Here is a 12,905-nt window from a genome sequence, read left to right as displayed (position 1 = left end):
TGTATTGTATTGCAACTGTATTGGAGGAGAAGGTACACGGTCCCTTTCCTCTGACCTTCTTCTCTAATGTGTTTTTAGAAGGAGACTAGGAGAGAAATCGAGGAAGGATGAATTGAGAAAGAGCCTAGCACTCACCTGTCAACTATCTCACATGTGCTACACACTCACCCATCTGTTACACTCACTGACCTCCTCCTTCTCCACATCAACCTCAGCACACTCACCTTTGCTACACTCACTGACCTCCTCCTCCTCATCAACCTCAGCAGCAAGCAGAGCAGACTGTGTGAACTGAATGAGTGGTGTCATACGTACCCAGACAGTTTACCAGGACGTGTACTCCGAGCATGCGCTGACCAACTGGCAAGTGTCTTCACTGACATTTTCAACATGTCCCTGACTGAGTCTGTAATACCAACATGTTTCATGCAGACCACCATAGTCCCTGTGCCCAAGAACACTAAGATAACCTGCCTAAATGACTACCGACCCGTAGCACGTCTGTAGCCATGAAGTGCTTTGAAAGGCTGGTCATGGCTCACATCAACACCATTATCCCAGAAACCCTAGACCCACTCCAATTTGCATACTGCCTCAACAGATCCACAGATGATGCAATCTCTATTGCACTCCACACTGCCCTTTCCCACCTGGACAAGAGGAACACCTACGTGAGAATGCTATTCATTGACTACAGCTCAGCATTCAACACCATAGTGCTCTTAAAGCTCATCACTAAGCTAAGGACCCTGCAACTGGATCCTGGGCTTCCTGACGGGCCGCCCCCAGGTGGTAAGGGTAGGTAACAACACATCTGCCACGCTGATCCTCAACACGGGGCCCCTCAGGGGTGCGTGCTCAGTCCCCTCCTGTACTCCCTGTTCACCCATGACTGCATGGCCAGGCACGACTCCAATACCATCATTACGTTTTCCGACGACACAACAGTGGTAGGCCTGATCACGACAACGATGAGAAAGCCTATCGGGCGGAGGTCAGAGACCTGGCCGTGTGGTGCCAGGATAACAACCTCTCCCTCAACGTGATCAAGACAAAGGAGAATTGTGGACTACAGGGTAAAAAAGAGGACTGAGCACGCCCCCATTCTCATCGATGGGGCTGTAGTGGAACAGGTTGAGAGCTTCAAGTTCCTTGGTGTCCACATCACGAACAAACTATCATGGTCCAAACACACCAAGACAGTCGTGAAGAGGGCACGACAAAGCCTATTCCCCCTCAGGAGACTGAAAAGATTTGGCATGGGTCCTCAGATCCTCAAAAAGTTATACAGTTGCACCATCAAGAGCATCCTGACTGGTTGCATCACCGCCTCGTATGGCAACTGCTCGGCCTCCGACCGCAAGGCACTACAGAGGGTAGTGTGTACGGCCCAGTACATCACTGGGGCCAAGCTTCCTGCCATCCAGGACTTCTATACCAGGCGGTGTCAGAGGAAGGCCCTAAAAATTGTCAAAGACTCCAGCCACCATAGTCATAGACTGTTCTCTCTGCTACCACACGGCAAGCGGTACCAGAGCGCCAAGTCTAGGCCCAAAAGGCTTCTTAACAGCTTCTACCCCCAAGCCATAAGACTCCTGAACAGCTAATCATGGCTATCCGGACTATTTGCATTGCCCCCCACACCCTAACCCCCTATTTTACGCTGCTGCTACTCTGTTTATTATTTATGCATAGTCACTTTAACTCTACCCACATGTACATATTACCTCAATTACCCCGACTAACTGGTGCCCCTGCACATTGACTCTGTACCGGTACCCACTGTACAGTGGGGGGGAAAAGTATTTAGTCAGCCACCAATTGTGCAAGTTCTCCCACTTAAAAAGATGAGAGAGGCCTGTAATTTTCATCATAGGTACATGTCAACTATGACAGACAAATTGAGAAGAAAAAAAATCCAGAGATCACATTGTAGGATTTTTAATGAATTTATTTGCAAATTATGGTGGAAAATAAGTATTTGGTCACCTACAAACAAGCAAGATTTCTGGCTCTCACAGACCTGTAACTTCTTCTTTAAGAGGCTCCTCTGTCCTCCACTCGTTACCTGTATTAATGGCACCTGTTTGAACTTGTTATCAGTATAAAAGACACCTGTCCACAACCTCAAACAGTCACACTCCAAACTCCACTATGGCCAAGACCAAAGAGCAGTCAAAGGACACCAGAAACAAAATTGTAGACCTGCACCAGGCTGGGAAGACTGAATCTGCAATAGGTAAGCAGCTTGGTTTGAAGAAATCAACTGTGGGAGCAATTATTAGGAAATGGAAGACATACAAGACCACTGATAATCTCCCTCGATCTGGGGCTCCACGCAAGATCTCACCCCGTGGGGTCAAAATGATCACAAGAACGGTGAGCAAAAATCCCAGAACCACACGGGGGGACCTAGTGAATGACCTGCAGAGAGCTGGGACCAAAGTAACAAAGCCTACCATCAGTAACACACTACGCCGCCAGGGACTCAAATCCTACAGTGCCAGACGTGTCCCCCTGCTTAAGCCAGTACATGTCCAGGCCCGTCTGAAGTTTGCTAGAGTGCATTTGGATGATCCAGAAGAGGATTGGGAGAATGTCATATGGTCAGATGAAACCAAAATAGAACTTTTTGGTAAAAACTCAACTCGTCGTGTTTGGAGGACAAATAATGCTGAGTTGCATCCAAATAACACCATACCCACTGTGAAGCATGGGGGTGGAAACATCATGCTTTGGGGCTGTTTTTCTGCAAAGGGACCAGGACGACTGATCCGTGTAAAGGAAAGAATGAATGGGGCCATGTATCGTGAGATTTTGAGTGAAAACCTCCTTCCATCAGCAAGGGCATTGAAGATGAAACGTGGCTGGGTCTTTCAGCATGACAATGATCCCAAACACACCGCCCGGGCAACGAAGGAGTGGCTTCGTAATAAGCATTTCAAGGTCCTGGAGTGGCCTAGCCAGTCTCCAGATCTCAACACCATAGAAAATCTTTGGAGGGAGTTGAAAGTCTGTGTTGCCCAGCGACAGCCCCAAAACATCACTGCTCTAGAGGAGATCTGCATGGAGGAATGGGCCAAAATACCAGCAACAGTGTGTGAAAACCTTGTGAAGACTTACAGAAAACGTTTGACCTGTGTCATTGCCAACAAAGGGTATATAACAAAGTATTGAGAAACTTTTGTTATTGACCAAATACTTATTTTCCACCATAATTTGCAAATAAATTCATAAAAAATCCTACAATGTGATTTTCTGGAAAAAATAATCTAATTTTGTCTGTCATAGTTGACGTGTACCTATGATTAAAATTACAGGCCTCTCATCTTTTTAAGTGGGAGAACTTGCACAATTGGTGGCTGACTAAATACTTTTTTTCCCCACTGTATATAGCCTCCCTACTGTTATTTTATTTTACTGCTGCTCTTTAATTATTTGCTATTTTTACTTACCCATTTTTTATTTAATACTTTTTTTTATTTTCTTAAAACCTGCATTGTTGGCATTTCACTGTAAGGTCTACACCTGTTGTATTCGGCGCATGTGAAAAATACAATTTGATTTGATTTGATTTAAACCACATTCTAACCTGAAAGAGCAATATGATGGTGTTGATAAATACTTTTTTGGGGGAGAGTTTCAGCCTGGCTTTGAATTGGTCAAAACGTAATCCATTGAAGTTATTAAGACAATGGAAGATGTAATGAGCTCAGCCATCTTGCTTAAGAGCAGGGAATAGATGTGTGCGAATACAAAGCCAAATGTGGATGTTTTTCACCGTGTAAATACAACCAACTGACATTCCCTTTTGGATCAACCTTCTATGGATATTTTTCTTAATCTATATTGGGGTTGTTTTTTCAAGCCATTGTATGTGTACAGAGAGAAGTTGAATTAAAGAATGTAAATAATAATCCAATCGTCTCGTCGCACTTTATCATTACATCTGTTGCTCTCACCACAAGGTCACGTTAAATTGTTGATACTTTTCATAACCTTTTGCACATACAAAAGTGGGATTTTATGTTATTCACTCAAGACTACTCATTTTAAAAAAATGTTTTTGCACCACCCTATTTTCCCATTACTCTGTTTAAATGTCCATTTTAATGTATGTACGAGAAACAGCTTGACCTGGCAACCTTTGGGGATTAATATGTTGAGATAAGTGGTATTGAAAAAAATCTGACATGGAATATATACCCTACCTGTCATCTGTGTAAGAGGCGATATCTAGTGAGAAATTGTCAATTGTAACCCATTTGGATGTGGCTTTCAGCCCTCTATCAAAATAATAAAAGTCATATGAGCTTAAACATTGTTAATTAACAACCTTTGGGGTCTAAGATGTTGAGAAAAGTGGAATTGAAGTCTAACATGATCATGCTTAACCCTAACCTGTGACAAATGTATGTACAACCACAATATCCGACCTACCCCCAATTCAGTAGTGGTCTTCGGTGAGGGGCACAGCTGCATGTTTCTGTCCTCCATGACAGGCATAGAAGATCCTACATCCATCTCATTAGATAAGAACAGTATGGATCAACAGTGATTCATATTTCAGGTTTACATCCCAAAGTATATTGTGTTCATTGTTTTCACAGCCTTTATGTAATGGGAATAAGGACAGGTGTCACATGATGGATTAAACATGTTTGGAGAATTTGACATAGTGGTTCCCAACTTGACTTCTTTGACACATGCTATACATCATGAGGAAAATGCAGTTAAAAGCCATTCACCTTTGGATGAGTTTCCTATATCAATCATGTTTTCACTGTAATCCATTAGGGAGTAACATAATGACTGTGACCCTATGAATAAACCTGCTCTCAACATGTTTGGCTTGCAGTATGTTTGGCTTGGAGTCTTGCTTCGGCAGTTATCTAGCTGCTGTGGTGATGGCAGTACTACTGGAGGAGGTCTCTCCCGCTACTCTCTCCTCTTCCATCCTATCACCTCTTCCCTCTGCTAAATCCTTCTCCCTCCAATCTCCTGATTCTGCCTCCTCAACCCTCCTCTCCTCCCTTTCTGCATCTTTTGACTCTCTATGTCCCCTATCCTCCCGGCCGGCTCGGTCCTCCTCTCCTGCTCCGTGGCTTGACGACTCATTGTGAGCTCACAGAACAGGGCTCCGGGTAGCCGAGCGGAAATGGAGGAAAACTAGACTCCCTGCGGACCTGTCATCTTTTCACTCCCTCCACTCTACATTTTCTTCCTCTGTTTCTGCTGCTAATGCCACTTTCTACCACTCTAAATGTCAAGCCTCTGCCTCTAACCCTAGGAAGCTCTTTGCCACCTTCTCCTCCCTACTGAATCCTCCTCCTCCTCCCCCTCCGTCCTCCCTCTCTGTGGATGACTTCATCAACCATTTTGAAAAGAAGGTTGACGACATCCGATCCTCATTTATTAAGTAAAATGACACCGCTGGTCCTGCTCACACTGCCCTACCCTATGCTTTGACTTCTTTCTCCCCTCTCTCTCCAGATAAAATCTTGCGACTTGTGACGGCCGGCCGCCCAACAACCTGCCCGCTTGACTCTATCCCCTCCTCTCTTCTCCAGACCATTTCCAGAGACCTTCTCCCTTACCTCACCTCGCTCATCAACTCATCCTTGACCGCTGGCTATGTCCCTTCCGTCTTTAAGAGAGCGAGAGTTGCACCCCTCCTCAAAAAACCTACACTCGATCCCTCCGATGTCAACAACTACAGACCAGTATCCCTTCTTTCTTTTCTCTCCAAAACTCTTGAGCGTGCCGTCTCTAGCCAACTCTCCTGCTATCTCTCTGTTACGTGAATTATTTAACAAACTATTTCAGTGTCTCTGTGCGTCTCCCAAAAGGTGGGATTTAAGTAACGGATTTAACGGATTTAAGTAACGGACAGAGTCCCGGTCTGCATAGTCAGAGATTTATTCATTGAGAATTCTAAAACAAAATGGTCGTACAATATTTTTATATGCACACGTCAGAGAAAAGATCACTCCCCTGTAGGCAGGCTGTAGTTTTCCACTTTATAATTGCTCTCCTGACCATCAGTTCACACTTCACACTTCACACACACACACACACACACACACACACACACACACACACACACACACACACACACACAACAGTTTCTCTCCTCCCTAAATTCCTCAGTTATCTTGGTTTCTCAGTTGCCTATAGACAGTTCTAATTGTCCTTTGTTGTCTGGTCTAACTCTTACTCACATTGCTAAATAGTAGCTCAATGTCATAGTCTTTACTGGTCCTACACGCACACATTCTAACACATTTCACGCAGTTTTAGGGTGTAATAATTAGTCATTAATAATTAATCTATCAATCCACCCTTTGACTAAATATTACACACATACTCACAAAATATATTGCCGCGCCTAAAATAGTTACAACAATAGTTTTCCATTTACCAAACATTTGATCAAAACAACCAGTCATTGATGTATTCACCCCCCAGTTCTCAGCCCATTCTTTAATTAATGCAGTGAGACCTGCCAGTGCTCTAGTTACTGTACCATCTGGGGCTGTATTGTTGGGGATAAACATACAACAATGACCTCCCACCATCTTACAAATCCGCCCTTCTCTGCTAAAAGCATTTCGAGAACCAAACTATTCTGCAGGTCATGAGTGAGGTGGCGGATAGTTGGCCTGAGATTCTCTTCACTGCATCCCCTGTCTAATTAACAAACCTTTGTAGATGTAATTAATCCAGTCAACATTTTTATCAATTGTAACCCACCAGAAAAACGTTGTTGTAAACCCTTCTCCAATTTGATCTGTGATTCGCATTACTTTGGTGTCTATAACATTGATAATCTCCGGGGTTCATGGTGAATTGGGGTGCCTTAGTATTATCCTTACCCAGAAGTTCTCATTTGAAATTCCTTCTACTTCTCCTTGGTTCTTTTCCTGCAAGAGGAAATATTCTACCCTTGGTGGTTTAGTGCTATTTAGGATTCCTTCTGGGGGCCTTCCAAAGGGTATTAGACTAGTTTTTTGGTACCTCTGGTGATAACATTAGTACTACCTGCTGTTCTGTCTCGGGGGTGGAAGATTCATTTATCTCCTGAAAAATGAACCTCAAACATATATCTGCCCCGAAATCATCAACACAGGCCCAATAGTTCCTTGCTATGTCATCTTGCATAATTGACTTTACCGTTATCACCAGTTCCGTTTGACATTTATCATGGGTTTGTTTAATTCCCCATCGGTGTACTGCGTCCATTCCATTCTCATAGTATGTTCCCCAGGTATGTTTAAACACCCTTGCCCAAGGACCCTTGCCCAGTGCAAATGTATTTATCATACCTTCTAGGACCTAACTTTCTTGTACACGCCCCCTTCTTACCAAAGCCCCCAAAACCTCCTATCTCTTCATGGGAGAAGTCGAATGGTATCTTGAATCCCCCATCTTGTCCTAAACTGACTTTAACTATTAAAATAATAATTCCCCCAATAGTCTTTCTTGGTTTCAGTATTTCTACGAGATCGAATCAGTGCCTTGGTATTATTTTGTTCATAATTTCCCTGTTTAGGTTGACCTGGATTAATCCATAATATGGTTAACATGATGATGCAGCTCCGAGTCCCCCAAAATCCCCAAAACTGCCATCCCAATCCTGTCCCTGACCCACCTGCCTGGTACTTTCCCATACCCACACCTTAATAAACACCCCACAGTGATGAAAGGTCAGGGTAGGGTTTCTTCGTTAACAGAGTTTACCCCCGAACCCTAGTGTTTCAGTTCTTCTCTTTAACTCTGTGTGTGTTCAACGGTGTTGGTATGTGGGCCTACCTTTTTGCAGTGGGTAACGTGGACCCAAGTGGCTCTCTCAGCTATTCTTATAGCGAAGGCAGTTACCAATAGGACTTGGTATGGTCCCTCCCAGCGTGACTGCTTTCAATCCTTTTTCCTCAACGATTGGATCCACACCCAGTCTCCAGGTTATATACTATGAATCACCTTCTCCTTTAATTCTCCTGTAGGACACAAATTCTTAGACATACGGTTAATGAACAATTTTCTCATGTTTTCTGCTAGTGTATTCTCTAGTTCTATGTCTGCCTGTTCTGGTCCTGTCAACTGTGGCATTCTGTAAGGTCTTCCAAACACTTTCTCAAAGGGGGATAACCCATCTTTATCTGGGGTTACTCTAAATTTCTTCCCTTCACTCCGTGATAACTCTATAAAATCAATTTCCAATTGCTGGAAGGGGTACTTAGCCGGAGGATACTCACCCTGAGGTGCCCTTTGTCTGCCCTGGTGATTATTTTGAGCACAGATAACACATCTTGAACAAAAGTTTTTTATTTTTATAATTAGTAATCCCATATGCAACAAAGTGTTGTCTAATCTGCTCTACCATCCATCCCTCCCGTTGACACATGGCTCTGCCCGTGTGTCAATATTGCAGCATATCTAAACAGTAATTTCGGGAGAATTGGTAAGCTGTCTTTGACCCATATTCCTTCCTTATTTACTGCGCCTTGCTTCACCCATCTGTGAACTTCCTTAATTGGGGCCCTACTGTAGCTCTCTATAAGTAGATCTCTATCTATCGAAACTTCCTATTTTGACAGCTGACTGGGACCAGAGAAGTGTTTTAACCCTGCTGACAACATTTGATAATACCTCAATTTATTTCTATCCCGTAAAAGTAATCCAAGATTAGTACAATTTCCTAGCAACAGGTATCCCTCATTCAGGGAAAGCTCTCTCTCTCTCTTCTGTTATTTTATGGTTCGAATCATATATATTATTACCAAATTATAAATTTCTTCACACTTTTCACAGTACTATAAATTACCCTCAACTTGGTAAAATAAACTATCTTAAAGTCCTCCTCTCATGCCTTTAGAATTTACCAGTGTGGATGATCAATTAACACCAGAAAGTCAAAACAGAGTTCAGAGGCAATTTAAATCATTCAATGAACTGTTCCATCCCATAATATACTAAACATTACCATCATTCTAAATATTTCATAAATGTTACTTATCACAAGTGTTCATTAAGTCCTCATGACATTTATTCTCATAAGAAATCATGTATACCCTAAACTCAGTCAAAACAGAAAAACTCCATAAAACTGTGTGTGCTCCTTTAAGACTTATCACCTTTGACCTTTTGAAAACCCCCTAAAATCAAAATAACAAGGCTTTATAAACATCATACTAGGTGTGTTGTTTTTTATTTGAAATAAAAAAACAACAAACCAAAATAGCCAGGTCATGAGGACTCCTGATTTCTCTCTTCCCCTTCTGCCTACAGTTTCATAATTGGTGCCCTTTCCTTGCACAGTAACTACACGGTTCCTCACCTTCTCTAGCAAAATGTCCCGTTTTGTCACAATTGTAACACTTCCACTCACTCCTGTCTCCACTATTACCGTTTCCTTCTTGTCTGTCTTTGCTACCGTAACCTCTCTTCTCTCCTAGGTATTGACTAATAGTCTCACTGTCTCCCTGTTTACACTCATGGACTTTGGAGAAGTCTGCATGACGATGGTAATGTTCTCTGAGGCTATTACACAATTCAGTTATTTTCCCAACATACTCTCCGTGATCGGCCCATGGCAAAAGTGCCCTCTGGGCATCCCCTGAAACCCACTGCCCTCTAACGGCAGCCCAAACCTTACTATTCCTGTTTTGGGGTACGTCATTCCTTCTACCGCTCTAGCCACGTCCTCTGTGTTCATGGCCTGTATACATCTAAAGTTGCTGGGGCCCCTTTCATTCCCCGCCAATAGATTAGGTAAGGCTATCAGTGGGTACTAGCCCCCTCCTACTCTCTCATCTCCTGACTCATACTGACTCCCTCCTGAGCTTAGCTCTGAATCCTCCTGTTCCTCTCTTTTCTGTTTCTTTAGATCATTACCACAATTTACATGCATTTTTTAAATCATGGACTCTAGTTTAATTACTCTCTTTTCTGTTTAATTTAGATCAGTACCACAATTTACATGCATTTGTTTAATCATGGATTCCAGTTTAATTACATCAAGTCGCCCAGTAAAGCCATTTTTTTTCTTCCAATTAGGTAAATAATACACATTTCGTTTGTCTCTAATTTCCATGCATTTCTCATCCCCAGTAAATTCTGGGACCTCTTGTGAGGATTTGCCTCCCATGGTTGGTACTGTTAAAAATCCCTTAGCCACCTCTTCTATATAACAAGTTATTCAAAACCGTTTCACACCACACCTGGAATCACCCCTTCCTGTATAGGTACTAGTCCCCCAGAATTATCTCCTACTCTACGGAGGAATTTATCCCCACAATGTAATCTTGATAATACAACAGGAATGGGTTCTCCCTGCTCTATACAACCACCTGGAATTATTCATAGATGTGACTTTTGAGCAAATATTAGGTCTCACACATATACAACCTTACATGATTATTGGTTAACACCATCGGTAACCCGGAGTTTGTAACGCTCCAGTTTCATGAAACGGATAGAGTTACGGCAAAATCTACAGTTGTTTGTGACTTTTGACTTTACTAATATTCTATTTCTCACACATGCTATTTTAATTCCTTCTGGTGTACATCCCTCCCTGTATTTCTTTAGCCCGGATTATTTGTTGAACATTACTGTTCTATAATCTACTACAGGTTCTCTGAATACAGGTTAGTTTCTTTTGGTAATGGCCTATTACCGTGAATCGTTACGGACCCACCCTGAGCAATCCCAGACTGCCCCAATTAATGAATAAAGACTACTGACCTTATCCTTGCAGCCGAGATTCAATGTAGGTTTGGATTCCTTCACCGTCTCTGTCATTAATCAGGTGTCCTCTGGCCTGTCTTAACCCTTAATGTCAAAGGGCAGGACTTTTTATTTATGAATGTATCATTCGCCCGTCTACGGTTTTCAGAGTTACCTGGAATGACAGAGGCAGGTATTGGATTCCGGCTCTCGAAGGACCAAGCTGTTACGTGAATTATTTAACAAACTATTTCAGTGTCTCTGTGCGTCTCCCAAAAGGTTGTAAGTCTTTTGGGATTTAAGTAACGGACAGAGTCCCGGTCTGCATAGTCAGAGATTTATTCATTGAGAATTCTAAAACAAAATGGTCGTACAATATTTTTATATGCACACGTCAGAGAAAAAATCCCTCCCCTCTGTAGGCAGACTGTAGTTTTCCAATTTATAATTGCTCTCCTGACCATCAGTTCACACACACACACACACACACGCACACACCTAACAGTTTCTCTCCTCCCTAAATTCCTCAGTTATCTTGGTTTCTCAGTTGCCTGTAGACAGTTCTCCTTGTCCTTTGTTGTCTGGTCTAACTCTTACTCACATTGCTAAATAGTAGCTCAATGTCATAGTCTTTACTGGTCCTACACTCACACATTCTAACACATTTCACACAGTTTCAGGGTGTAATAATTAGTCATTAATAATTAATCTATCACTCTTTCAGAATGACCTTCTTGATCCAAACCAGTCAGGTTTCAAGACTGGTCATTCAACTGAGACTGCTCTTCTCTGTGTCACGGAGGCTCTCCGCACTGCTAAAGCTAACTCTCTCTCCTCTGCTCTTATCCTTCTAGACCTATCTGCTGCCTTTGATACTGTGAACCATCAGATCCTCCTCTCCACCCTCTCCGAGTTGGGCATCACCGGCGCTGCTCACTCTTGGATTGCGTCCTACCTGACAGGTCGCTCCTACCAGGTGGCGTGGCGAGAATCTGTCTCCGCACCACGTGCTCTCACCACTGGTGTCCTCCAGGGCTCAGTTCTAGGCCCTCTCCTATTCTCTCTATACACCAAGTCACTTGGCTCTGTCATATCCTCACATGGTCTCTCCTATCATTGCTACGCAGACGACACACAATTCATTTTCTCCTTTCCCCCTTCTGATAACCAGGTGGCGAATCGCATCTCTGCATGTCTGGCAGACATATCAGTGTGGATGTCGGATCACCACCTCAAGCTGAACCTCGGCAAAACGGAGCTGCTCTTCCTCCCGGGGAAGGACTGCCCGCTCCATGATCTCGCCATCACAGTTGACAATTCCATTGTGTCCTCCTCCCAGAGTGCAAAGAACCTTGGCGTGACCCTGGTCAACACCCTGTCATTCTCCGCTAACATCAAAGCGGTGACCCGATCCTGCAGGTTCATGCTCTACAACATTCGCAGAGTACGACCCTACCTTACACAGAAAGCGGCACAGGTCCTAATCCAGGCAATGGTCATCTCCCGTCTGGATTACTGCAACTCGCTGTTGGCTGGGCACCCTGCCTGTGCCATTAAACCCCTATAACTTATCCAGAACGCTGCAGCCCATCTGGTGTTCAACCTTCCCAAGTTCTCTCATGTCACCCCGCTCCTCCACACACTCCACTGGCTTCCAGTTGAAGCTCGCATCTACTACAAAACCATGGTGCTTGCCTACGGAGCTGTGAGGGGAACGGCACCTCCTTACCTACAGGCTCTGATCAGACCCTACATCCAAACGAGGGCACTACGTCCATCCACCTCTGGCCTGCTAGCCCCCCTACCTCTACGGAAGCACAGTTCCCGCTCAGCCCAGTCAAAGCTATTCTCTGCTCTGGCACCCCAATGGTGGAACAAGCTCCCCCACGACACCAGGACAGCGGAGTCACTGACCACTTTCCGGAGACACTTGAAACCCTACCTCTTTAAGGAATACCTGGAATAGTATAACAGTAATCCTTCTTTATGTCATTTAGCAGACACTCTTATCCAGAGCGACTTACAAATAGGTGCATTCACCTTATAGCCAGTGGGATAACCACTCTACAATGTTTTTTTGTTGTTGTTCTTTTTCTTTGTAATTTTTGTTAGATTTTTTATGGTTTTTTTTTGGGGGGTGGAGTAAAGGGGGGGTAGAAGGATTACTTTATCCTATC

The sequence above is a fragment of the Coregonus clupeaformis genome, chromosome 30 (assembly GCF_020615455.1).
Source record: "Coregonus clupeaformis isolate EN_2021a chromosome 30, ASM2061545v1, whole genome shotgun sequence".
In the NCBI taxonomy this organism is placed as follows: domain Eukaryota; kingdom Metazoa; phylum Chordata; class Actinopteri; order Salmoniformes; family Salmonidae; genus Coregonus; species Coregonus clupeaformis.
This window is presented reverse-complemented; position numbering follows the sequence as displayed.